The following is a 12,959-nucleotide window of genomic DNA, read 5'->3' as shown; positions in this document are numbered from 1 at the left end:
CTTAAAGGCGGTTTTTACTTTACAGCGGGGCTCCGGTCCCTAACCCACTGTATGAGCGGGGTACACCTGTACATTCATATGCTCCACATACACTATAAGGTATTTCGAGTTTTATTTATGCGCATATATTAGATAGATGTTATACTGTACATATAGAAATAATAAAAAAATATATATACAGTATATATATACAAATCTCTCTCTCTCTCTCTCTCAATGTTTATACCCTATACTTCTTTGCCGTTTGTTTGGTGCTTTCCTAGTTTTTGATATTCAGATGTTGTACTTTTACAGACCAAATTAAGGGGTCTGTATTAGGAGAGCAGGGGTATTTACAATTATTGGTGCTCGATTACAATGTTTTTTTCCAGTATAGGAAACTTACACCTAGATTTAGAGTTCTTCGTTAGCTGTCAAAACCAGCGTTAAGGGGTCCTAACGCTGGTTTTTACCGCCCGCTGGTATTTAGAGTCAGTCAGGAAAGGGTCTAACGCTCACTTTCCAGCCGTCACTTTTCAATATCGCAGATCCCCTTACGCCAATTGCGTATCCTATCTTTTCAATGGGATCTTCCTAACGCTGGTATTTAGAGTCTTGGCTGAAGTGAGCGTTAGAACTCTAACGACAAAACTCCAGCCGCAGAAAAAAGTCAGCAGTTAAGAGCTTTATGGGCTAACACCGGTTTATAAAGCTCTTAACTACTGTGCTCTAAAGTACAGTAACACCCATAAACTACCTATGTACCCCTAAACCGAGGTCCCCCCACATCGCCGACACTCTAATACATTTTTTTAACCCCTAATCTGCCGACCGGACACCGCCACCACCTACATTATCCCTATGAACCCCTAATCTGCTGCCCCTAACACCGCCGACACCTACATAATATTTATTAACTCAGCCCCCCCCAACGTCGCCGCTACCTACCTACACTTATTAATCCCTAATCTGCCGACCGGACCTCGCCGCTACTATAATAAATGTATTAACCCCTAAACCGCCTCAATCCCGCCTCGCAAACCCTATAATAAATTTTATTAACCCCTAATCTGCCATCACTAACATCGCCGACACCTAACTTCAAGTATTAACCCCTAATCTGCCGACCGGACCTCACCGCTACTATAATAAATGTATTAACCCCTAAAGCTAAGTCTAACCCTAACACCCCCCTAAGTTAAATATAATTTAAATCTAACTAAATAAATTATTTCTTATTAAATAAATTAATCCTATTTAAAGCTAAATACCTACCTGTAAAATAAACCCTAATATAGCTACAATATAACGATTAATAATATTTTAGCTATTTTAGGATTTATATTTATTTTACAGGCAACTTTGTATTTATTTTAACTAGGTACAATAGCTATTAAATAGTTATTAACTATTTAATAGCTACCTAGTTAAAATAATTACAAAATTACCTGTAAAATAAATCCTAACCTAAGTTACAATTAAACCTAACACTACACTATCAATAAATTAATTAAATAAACTACCTACAATTAAATCAACTAAACTACAAAAAAAACAAACACTAAATTACAAAAAATAAAAAAAAGATTACAAGAATTTTAAAGTAATTACACCTACTCTAAGCCCCCTAAAAAATAACAAAGCCCCCAAAATAAAAAAAAATGCCCTACCCTATTCTAAAATAAAAAGTTAACAGCTCTATTACCTTACCAGCCGTTAAAAGGGCTTTTTGTGGGGCATGCCCCAAAGAAATCAGCTCTTTTGCCTGTAAAAAAAAACATACAATACCCCCCCAACATTACAACCCACCACCCACATACCCCTAATTTAACCCAAACCCCCCTTAAAAAACCTAACACTAAGCCCCTGAAGATCTCCCTACCTTGTCTTCACCCAGCCGGGTATCACGATCCGTCCAGAAGAGGGTCCGAAGTCTTCATCCTATCCGGCAAGAAGCGGTCCTCCAGAGGGTCCGAAGTCTTCATCCTATCCGGCAAGAAGAGGTCCTCCAGAGGGTCCAAAGTCTTCATCCAGGCGACATCTTCTATCTTCTTCCATCTTGAAGCAGCCGACGCGGAGCCATCCTTCCTCACCGACGGACTAACGACGAATGAAGGTTCCTTTAAATGACGTCATCCAAAATGGCGTCCCTCGAATTCCAATTCGCTGATAGGATTCTATCAGCCAATCGGAATTAAGATAGGAAAAATCTGATTGGCTGATTGAATCAGCCAATCAGATTGAAGTTCAATCCGATTGGCTGATTGGATCAGCTATTCGTATTGAGCTCGCATTCTATTGGCTGTTCCGATCAGCCAATAGAATGCGAGCTCAATACGATTGGCTGATCCAATCAGCCAATCGGATTGAACTTCAATCTGATTGGCTGATTCAATCAGCCAATCAGATTTTTCCTACCTTAATTCCGATTGGCTGATAGAATCCTATCAGCCAATCGGAATTCGAGGGACGCCATCTTGGATGACGTCATTTAAAGGAACCTTCATTCGTCGTTAGTCCGTCGGTGAGGAAGGATGGCTCCGCGTCGGCTGCTTCAAAATGGACCCGCTCCGGATGGAAGAAGATAGAAGATGCCGCCTGGATGAAGACTTTGGACACTCTGGAGGACCTCTTCTTGCCGGATAGGATGAAGACTTCGGACCCTCTTCTGGACGGATCGGTGATACCCGGCTGGGTGAAGACAAGGTAGGGAGATCTTCAGGGGCTTAGTGTTAGGTTTTTAAAGGGGGGTTTGGGTTAGATTAGGGGTATGTGGGTGGTGGGTTGTAATGTTGGGGGAGTATTGTATTTTTTTTTCAACAGGCAAAAGAGCTGATTTCTTTGGGGCATGCCCCGCAAAAAGCCCTTTTAAGGGCTGGTAAGGTAATAGAGCTGTTAACTTTTTATTTTAGAATAGGGTAGGGCATTTTTTTATTTTGGGGGCTTTGTTATTTTTTTAGGGGGCTTAGAGTAGGTGTAATTAGTTTAAAATTCTTGTAATCTTTTTTTATTTTTTGTAATTTAGTGTTTTTTTTTTTTTGTAATTTAGTTTAGTTGATTTAATTGTAGGTAATTGTAGGTAGTTTATTTAATTAATTTATTGATAGTGTAGTGTTAGGTTTAATTGTAACTTAGGTTAGTATTTATTTTACAGGTAATTTTGTAATTATTTTAACCAGGTACAATAGCTATTAAATAGTTAATAACTATTTAATAGCTATTGTACCTAGTTAAAATAAATACAAAGTTGCCTGTAAAATAAATATAAATCCTAAAATAGCTACAATATAATTAATCGTTATATTGTAGCTATATTAGGGTTTATTTTACAGGTAAGTATTTAGCTTTAAATAGGATTAATTTATTTAATAAGAAATAATTTATTTTGTTAGATTTAAATTATATTTAACTTAGGGGGGTGTTAGGGTTAGACTTAGCTTTAGGGGTTAATACATTTATTATAGTAGCGGTGAGGTCCGGTCGGCAGATTAGGGGTTAATACTTGAAGTTAGGTGTCGGCGATGTTAGTGAGGGCAGATTAGGGGTTCATAAAATTTATTATAGGGTTTGCAAGGCGGGAGTGAGGCGGTTTAGGGGTTAATACATTTATTATAGTGGCGGCGAGGTCCGGTCAGAAGATTAGGGGTTAATAAGTGTAGGTAAGGTAGAGGCGACGTTGGAGGGGCAGATTAGGGGTTAATAAATATAATGTAGGTGTCGGCGACGTTGGGGGCAGCAGATTAGGGGTTCATAGGGATAACGTAGGTTGCGGTGCTGTCCGGAGCGGCAGATTAGGGGTTAATAATATAATCCAGGTGTCAGCGATAGCGGGGTGGCAGTCGGCAGATTAGGGGTTAATAAGTGTAAGGTTAGGGGTGTTTAGACTCGGGGTACATGTTAGGGTGTTAGGTGCAGACTTAGAAACTGTTTCCCCATAGGAAACAATGGGGCTGCGTTAGGAGCTGAACGCTGCTTTTTTGCAGGTGTTAGGTTTTTTTTCAGCTCAAACTGCCCAATTGTTTCCTATGGGGGAATCGTGCACGTGCACGAGCACGTTTTTCAAGCTGGCCGCTACCGTAAGCAAAGCTGGTATTGAGAGTTGAAGTGGCGGTAAATATGCCTGTACGCTCCCTTTTTGGAGCCTAACGCAGCCCTTCAGAGAACTCTAAATACCAGCGTTATTTAAAAGGTGTGGGGGGGAAAAACACACGTAGCTAACGCACCCCTTTGGCTGCAAAACTCTAAATCTAGGTGTTAGAGTATAATATTTTTAAAATAAATCCACACAAACATGAGATAAGGGTATTTGTAACAGAATACAGTGAACTAAGTAAATATATTTCTTGGATTATTAACCGACATTGGCATATTCTTCAAACATGTAATCCAGATGTTGGTGTTTTTTCTGACCCACCAATGATGGCATATAGACAGGGTCCTAATTTAAGAGACTAGTTGGTTAAAGCAGATATTGAGGGCAATAAACAGAGGCAGATGACTATTGGCCTGGCGAGGAAAGGTTGTTTTTTTGTATAGTATATGTAGGGGAAACGACAAGGAGGCAAAGGGATATGATATCTGAACACAAATATAATATTAGAAGGGTGAATATGGATACACCTGTTGCATGAAATGTTATAAGATTAGAACATAGTATTAGCCAACTAGATTTTCAAACTATATAATATGGTAATAGGAAAACTATCTTGAAAATATGTGAAATGTATTGGATTTATACATTAAAAACTTTAAAAACAAGGGACTTGAATCGTGATTTTGATTGGTCTCTGTTCTATTAAAATGGGAGATGGACTTCTCTTTAATCACTTTCAGATCCCTTTTGTGGTATTCTTTGTGATATCACTCATTTCCTTTGCTACTTATTTTTGTTTTCTGTTTAGATTTTTTATGGTGTATGTAACCTTATATTTTAAATGATTTTTAATTTGTGACCATGAGGTGGCAGTACTATAACACGTGGATAAAATAGATGGTGTATGTTGTAACAAATACTGTATTTTGCCACTAGATGGCAGTAATGCTAGATACTATTAAAATGGGAGATGGACTTCTCTTTAATCACTTTCAGATCCCTTTTGTGGTATTCTTTGTGATATCACTCATTTCCTTTGCTACTTATTTTTGTTTTCTGTTTAGATTTTTTATGGTGTATGTAACCTTATATTTTAAATGATTTTTAATTTGTGACCATGAGGTGGCAGTACTATAACACGTGGATAAAATAGATGGTGTATGTTGTAACAAATACTGTATTTTGCCACTAGATGGCAGTAATGCTAGATACTATTTAAGTAACACACAGGTGTACACCTGTTAGACATGATTAAGGGCCTTTAGGCTTGAAAAAAGTGGTCTGATTGTATCTTGACCCTCATGAATTAATAAAGATCTTTTTATCCAAATGGTTGGACTTGTTTTACACTTACATATATCCAAATAACATCCTCCTTTGTCATCTTCTTTATGTAAAAACTGAATTTGTGGAACAGTATTCTGATATTCTTTTGTTGTGAGTTGCAGCTGTGCAAATATGTAGCTTAGTTAAATTAAAAATAATAATTAAATAGAATCTAAATATCTATGAGCATTTATAATATGTATTGAAAGAAAATCGGTTTAATGGAGACTACTAAATTACAGTATATTTATTGTTATTTTCTTATACTAATGAGTCAGAAGGTAGACACATTTGTATTTTAGTGTTAAAGGGACATGAAATACAACGTTTTTCTTTCATGATAGCACATGCAATTTTAAACAACTTTCTAATCCACTTCTATTATGTGTTTTTATATGTATGTGGCTGGTTAAAATCTACCAGAGGTATTATAAAAAAAAGAAAAAAGAGTTATGTTTGAGATTGTGGCAGTGTACATGATCTAAAGTTTTACTCTGGCATATAGCTGACATGAAGAAGGCATATGGGGGCATATATCTGGTCTCAATTCTTATTTTGGCAAATAAATGCCAAATTACATTATTTTACCCAAATAAATACACGCACACACATATACATAAATATATATACCTCACATTTGTGGCTACGTATTAGGGACTCAGGTGGTTGAACAGGGGGATTCACAGTTTTGTTTGCATTTTTTCTTGGTCTGAGGGGGACAGTAGGACATAAGTCAGATTTAGGGACTGTCCTGCTCAAACAGGGACAACTGGGAGGTTGAGATATATATATATATATATATAGATAGATACACACACACACACATATATATATATATAAATAAAAAAATCAATGTTTCAGCTTGTTATAGTATTATATTATCAGTGGGTGTGGTCAACACTTCCATAACCAGTTTACTTGTTTGTTATTGCTGCTGGTATTTTTTTATGTTAAATTTCAGCAACTATATTTATTTTTTTATGTGAGAACGCCTTATTTTAATGAACCAAACAAGCAAATGAGTGTACTCTATGAATTATTTTTCAAAACAAGCAAGTAATTATTATTGTCTGCGTTTTCTTTAGGAAAAAAAAGACCTCCATTTATGTAGAGGATTGTTTGTTTAATTAGTTTATTTGATGCGTTTTCCTGTTCCTATATTATTGAGGAGTCACTCATGGATATGAACAAGGCGCACTGCCCACAAATGCTAATAGCTAGTTTTGCACAAATTTCTGAATGGAAACAACTTTTATAAACCATAACAGGAAGTAAATGTATATGCGATAAGGTTTAGTTACAGTAAGTTACAAGTCTTTCAACTCGGTAGTTTCTCACAATAACCAAGATTTGCTTCCATTCTAAAATATTACACAGCATAACATTTATGTAAAATCTCGTGTGGAGATTTAAATTGCAAACGAAGATACAGCCGTATCCCAGGTGTTTAAATGAAGCTAATTAAACACATTAACCCTGCATTACATTTAATATAAACCTAATACGCAGAGCATTGCATGTTCGCTTAGCCTGGGACATTCCAAACAGTTTCTCACCCTCTGGATCAAATACAGCTGTGAAATACAAGTGAGGGGGTCGGTAGAGGCAGGGAAGGGGTTATATAAGATCCGTGATTGGGGCCGCCCCCGCTAAGGAGTTGTCGGGTGAGGAGTGAAGCGCTAGTCCGGTGCTCATGCAAGTGGCAACCATGCACAAGGGCTGGAAGAAATACTTCGGGCAGAAGTCCCTCAATGAAGTGACCATGGATGAGTACCTGGGCAGCTTGGGGTTATATAGGAAACTGACCGCCAAGGACGCATCGTGTCTCTTTAGGGCAGTGTCTGAACAGGTTAGGGGTTACATCAATTGAGGTTAAAATCTGGCAGTGCACTGGCCAGAAATGTGTGGGTTAATGTGTAAATGTCACGCTGTGCATGAATGCTTGTTTATTTGCTGCACAAAAATGTTTCATAATATAGTCCTCACCAACTTGCTCCACTCCTGACATCCAGTTCCTCCCAGAATGTGCATCACTGTAATATATTTTCAAACTGGCTAATACCCCATACAAATACAATGTCCACTGTATTGCCTAAATTATAATATACATTTATTATTTGGTTTAAAAATAATTTTCTATATTTGGTAGTTTTTTGGGGTTTGTCTTCTTAGCAGCCCACCACTAAAATATTTTTAATTTTGAAATATGGTCTGTCCTTTTGAGTCTAAGCAACTCAAATACAGTTTACTGTCACTGGGCAGTTTAAAGTAACACATTCAGAACCTATCATATTGTGTAAAATAGAACATTTCAAATACACTAGTTTTTGTTTTTTTTTATTTAAAATGGTTTATGCCACTGAGCTGAATAAACAACCTTTTCTGTGGGAATATTTCCTATAAGCCACCAGCTAATAATTGGATTTTGGTGGTGCACAAACCTGTAGTTTCTGTCAGTTCCACTTTTAAAATGTTTACTGTTTCCTGATGAAGACTATTATATACATTCAAATTTTATTAAATACATTTGTACAAATGCAAGGAAAACATGCCAGGCGTCCTTAACAGTTGGATAAAGGCAACAGATGTGCATCATAATCTCTAATTAAATGCATGACTTTTAAAAATATTTAAAGGAACATTAAAGTCAAAATTAAAGGGATTGAAAGGTCTAAAAAAAAAATACACATCCTATGAGGGCCCGTGCACACCAGTATTCAAACACCACACCTGTCAGCAGTAGTTTGTATGATACAAATTACATCTTCAGAAACAATACACACCACACCCATCTCTGAGCAAGCATAGAGTTTGAATACTGGTGTAAGGGCCCTCACGAGATATGACTATGCCGCTAAAAGACGGTAATAACTTTTACTAGAAGCATGTTTGCTAATGGAAATATATTGCAAAAATGCTTATATTTCAAATTGAAATGCACAAGTACGCGCATTCATTTTTGACCTTTCTATCCTTTTTAAACTTTTATGATTCAAACAGAGCATGCAGTTTCAAACAACTTTCCACTTCTATGATCCCATTTCCTTTGTTCTTTTGCCACTGCTCCTGAGCCTACCTAGGAATGCTTTTTAACAAAGGATACAAAGAGAACAAAGCAAACTTGATAGTAAAAGGGAAAATGGTTTTAAAAATGCATGCTCTATCTGGCAAATGAACAGTTAAGTTGTCCGTTTAACTTTTTCATAATGAGAAAGTTGTTTTTGAGTGCAGGGACACCTTGATGCAGATGTAGTCTCACTGACAGTCATTTATACACAAATTACAAATGTAAATAGTTTATTTAAATTTGTTCCTGTACTTTTGTCTTTGCACTAAAAAGCTCTAGTATGAAGTCAATTAATTTAGACAAAAAGGTTTAGTGCCCTATGGAATTGCATTAAAATTATTCATTTGCATATAGAAAGTCATAGGCTGATTTTTATTTTTTTTTGGGGGGGCCTGCAGAGCTAAATAATGCTTAGTTAACATATTCCTACATAAAATAGGAATGCTGTGTCACTTTGTTTTTATTTAAAAATTTCTTATAACCTCATCTAAAATATTAATATTGTGTAGTGGTATAGTTTTCAAACTTGTCCTCGGGCCTCCCTAACAGGCCAGATGTTCACGATTACCTTGGTTGTTAGCAGTTTAACCCCTTCGTGACCAGAACACTCTTACATTTGTTGACCGTCTGGGACCAGGGCTATTTTTACATTTCTTTGGTGTTTGTGTTTAGCTGTAATTTTCCTCTTACTCATTTACTGTACCCACACATTATATACAGTTTTTCTCGCCATTAAATGGACTTGCTAAAGATACCATTATTTTCATTATATCTTAAAATTTACTATAAAAATATATATATAAAATTATGAAAAAATGAAAAAAAAACACTATCTAATTTTGACCCGCAAAATCTGTTACACATCTACAACCACCAAAAAAACTCCTATTCTAAATAGTTTCTAAATTTTGTCCTGAGTTTAGAAATACTAAACGTTTAAATGTTTGCATTTTTTGTAAGTTATAGGCAAATAAATACAAGTAGCACTTTATTTCCAAACCCATTTTTTTTTTTCAAAATTTGCGATAGTTACATTGGAACACTGATATCTGCCAGGAATCCCTGAATATACCTGGACATATTTTTTTTTTTTAGTAGACGCCCCAAAGTATTGATCTAGGCCCATTTTGGTATATTTCATGCCACCATTTCACCGCCAAATGCGATCAAATAAGTTACATTTTTCACAATTTTAGGTTTTTCACTGAAATTATTTACAAACAGAAATAGCAGACATATATGGCTTTGGCATTGCTTTTTGGCAATTAGAAGGCCGCTAAATGCCGCTGCGCACCACATTTGTATTATGCCCAGCAGTGCAGGGGTTAAAGTGAGGGTAAACTTTGAATGAAAGCCTGTTTTTAAAAAAATACTGTTAAAAACAGGGGCACTTTCATTCATCAAAGTTTACAAAGCAGCCGTTTTGATTATAAACTTACCTTCTTTTCTTTTCACAGCCAGAGCAGCTTCCCCCTCCTGGAAATCCTCTCTTCACACGTCAGCAATGACTAATCCGGTTTTCTCCAATCACAGCATGGCCTTAGGCAATGACTACCCTGGGGGAAAGCCGTGATTGGAGTAAGCTGGATTAGTCATTGCTGACGTGTGAAGAGAGGATTTCCAGGAGGGGGAAACTTCTCTTGCTGTGAAAAGAAAAATAGGTAAGTTTTTAATCAAAACGGCTGCTTTGTAAACTTTGAATGAAAGTGCCCCTGTTTTTAATAGTATTTTTAAAAAACAGGCTTCATTCACCAAAGTTTACCTTCACTTAAATTTAGGTAGCTTGTAGTGAGTTTGCAGGGTTAATTTTAGCTTTAGTGTAGAGACCAGCCTCCCACCTGAGACATCCCACCCCCTGATCCCTCCCAAACAGCTCTCTTCCCTCCCCCCACCCCACAATTGTCCCCGCCATCTTGCAGACTGGCAGAAAGTCTGCCAGTACAAAAATAAAATGCTTAATTTTTTTTAATTAAAAAAAAAAAAAAATGTAGCTCTGATGTACCCCCCCTAAGCCTCCAACCTCTCTGATCTCCCCCCAAACAGCTCTCTAACCCTCCCCCCCGCTACCTATGTGCAGCCATCTTGGGTACTGGCAGCTGTCTGCCAGTACCCATTTTGCCCCCCCCAAAAGTATGTATTTTTTTTAAAAATAAATGTAATTTTTCTGTAGTGTAGCAGCCCCACCTCAAACCCCCCCTCTCAGATCCTACCATCCTTAGTTTCCCCCCCCCCCCTCTCCCTTCTTCCTGTTCTTTTCTCATTGATGGCAGCGGTTGCTGCGCGTATGCACACACGCAGGCCCCCCCGCATGCACCCGGCGTGCACGTTGCACATACTGTAGAGCAGAGCTTTCCAAACTTTTCATGTTGGTGACACACTTTTTAGACCTACATAATTTCGTGACACAGTAATTAATTCAGTTGTACTAGCAAACAGGAGGTTAAACTAACTTGTTTTAAGAGATATGGACACCTACATAAATTATATAATAATGAAATTTGCAAGTAATAGTATGTATGCAAGAATTAAAAAAAAAAGTTTAACACCAATAACTACTTACTATTTAAATGGGATGTATGAGGTTGATTGGATGAACACAATTTCTTAATATTTGGTGGAATATTAGATAGACACTCACATTTCATCAAGCATTTTTAAGTTTCCACTTCCTATCCATATATCAAAAGCAGGAGCAGCAATGCACTTACTGGGAGCTAGTTGCAAAAAAAACCCTCTGACTTCAGCTCAGCGTTTAAGCTGCTGCCCTCAGAGCTCGGTGAGTCCTATTGACTACTACCCATGCTGCAAACGCACTGCTGTCCCACTTAATGACTACACATGCAGTCAGGAGCCAATGTGCCGCCAATGGGAATAGTTTCAGTTCCCACTGAGCTGCGCCAATTGCTTAAGATGATCTGTCACCCACAAGGTATCAATCATGTGTCAACCATGTGATATGCTTAGCAGGCAGGCGGAAAGTCAGAAACCAAAAAAATAAATACATTTAAAAAAATTTGTGCTGAAGCAGGGACACACCTACACACTGCTGCCGACACACTAGTGTGTCCCGACAGACAGTTTGGAAAGCACTGCTGTAGAGGAACCTGATGCCGGTTAGCGATGGGCCGCCCACCCGCCAATGCTACCACCCACCGATGATCCGATCTGCACCATCGCTACCGGTGCAGAGACGGCCACAGAGTGGCTCCCTCTGCATCAGTTTGTAAAAAAATTGGTTTTGCAGGATGCCTCAATATCGAGGCATCACTGCAATACCATAAAAGCATCTGGAAGCGATCAGGATCGCTTCCACCGCTTGAAAGACCAGAGGACTTGGCAGGAACGTCCTTGGTCGTTAAGGGTGTTTTTTGTAGGACGTTCCTGGCACGTCCTCGGTCATTAAGGGGTTAATAACCATCTTTACTAATCGGCTGATTATTTCACCTGTGCTCTACTTCAGATGTCCTCAAAATCTGGCTTGTTAGGAAGGCCTGAGCACAGGTTTGAAAATCTTTGTTTTATACCAACTTTGTAGTTGGCTTTTATGTTAAAGGGACATGAAAACCCAAATTTTTCTTTCATATAGGTGGCGAGAGTCCATGAGCTAGTTACTGATGGGATATACATTCCTACCAGGAGGGGGCAAAGTTTCCCAAACCTCAAATGCCTATCAATACACCTCCCCACCTCACTTATACCTCAGTTTTAAAAACTTTGCCTCCTTATAAGGTGGTGAAGCATGATGTGCTTGATATCTTCAGTGAAGGGCGCTTCTAAGCATATTGAGGCCCAGTTCCTCTCTAAGTGCAGTGTTTGTCTTGAGGGATGTGAAGGGAGTATTGCCTGATACCATGTTTTCGCCTATGGGAAAACCTTTTCATAAGGCTCTCTGTAAATCGGTCGCAGGGATTAATCTGCTGCCTCCCTTTATAGATCGACAATATACTCTTGTACCATTACCTCTGCTGATATGTTTCATTACTGGTTTGGCTGTCTGCTATATGTGGATGGGTGTCTTAAAGGTTTAACAAGACACTCTCGGCTATGAATTAGCCACTTTTTAAGTAAAGTTGTTAATATATGTTAATATATATTTATATTTACATAATATATATTTTAGTCAGTTGTTTAGTGTTCCTTTATATATTATAACTGCAAGACAGGTTTGTTTGAGTTTGAAACGTATCTTATGTCTTAGCATGTCTTTTTTTTTTTTTTTTTTTAATATATATATATATATATATATATATATATATATATATATATATATATATATATATATATATATATATATATATATATATACACACACGGTTTCCCACTCTCTCAAGCTTGAGAAAAAAAAAAAAAAGAGATATAGAGATGTATTCATACTGTACCTCTCAGAAGTTACCATAGATACTAAGCTGCTCGAACATATCTCTACAAAAAGATAAGTGTCTTTATTGTTAAAGACTTATCTTCAGCTCAATTATGTGGCTATTGTTTTAATAT

The sequence above is a fragment of the Bombina bombina genome, chromosome 1, assembly GCF_027579735.1.
Source record: "Bombina bombina isolate aBomBom1 chromosome 1, aBomBom1.pri, whole genome shotgun sequence".
Classification (NCBI taxonomy): Eukaryota; Metazoa; Chordata; class Amphibia; order Anura; family Bombinatoridae; genus Bombina; species Bombina bombina.
The sequence above is the reverse complement of the archived record's forward strand: the minus strand, read 5'-3'. Positions refer to the sequence as shown.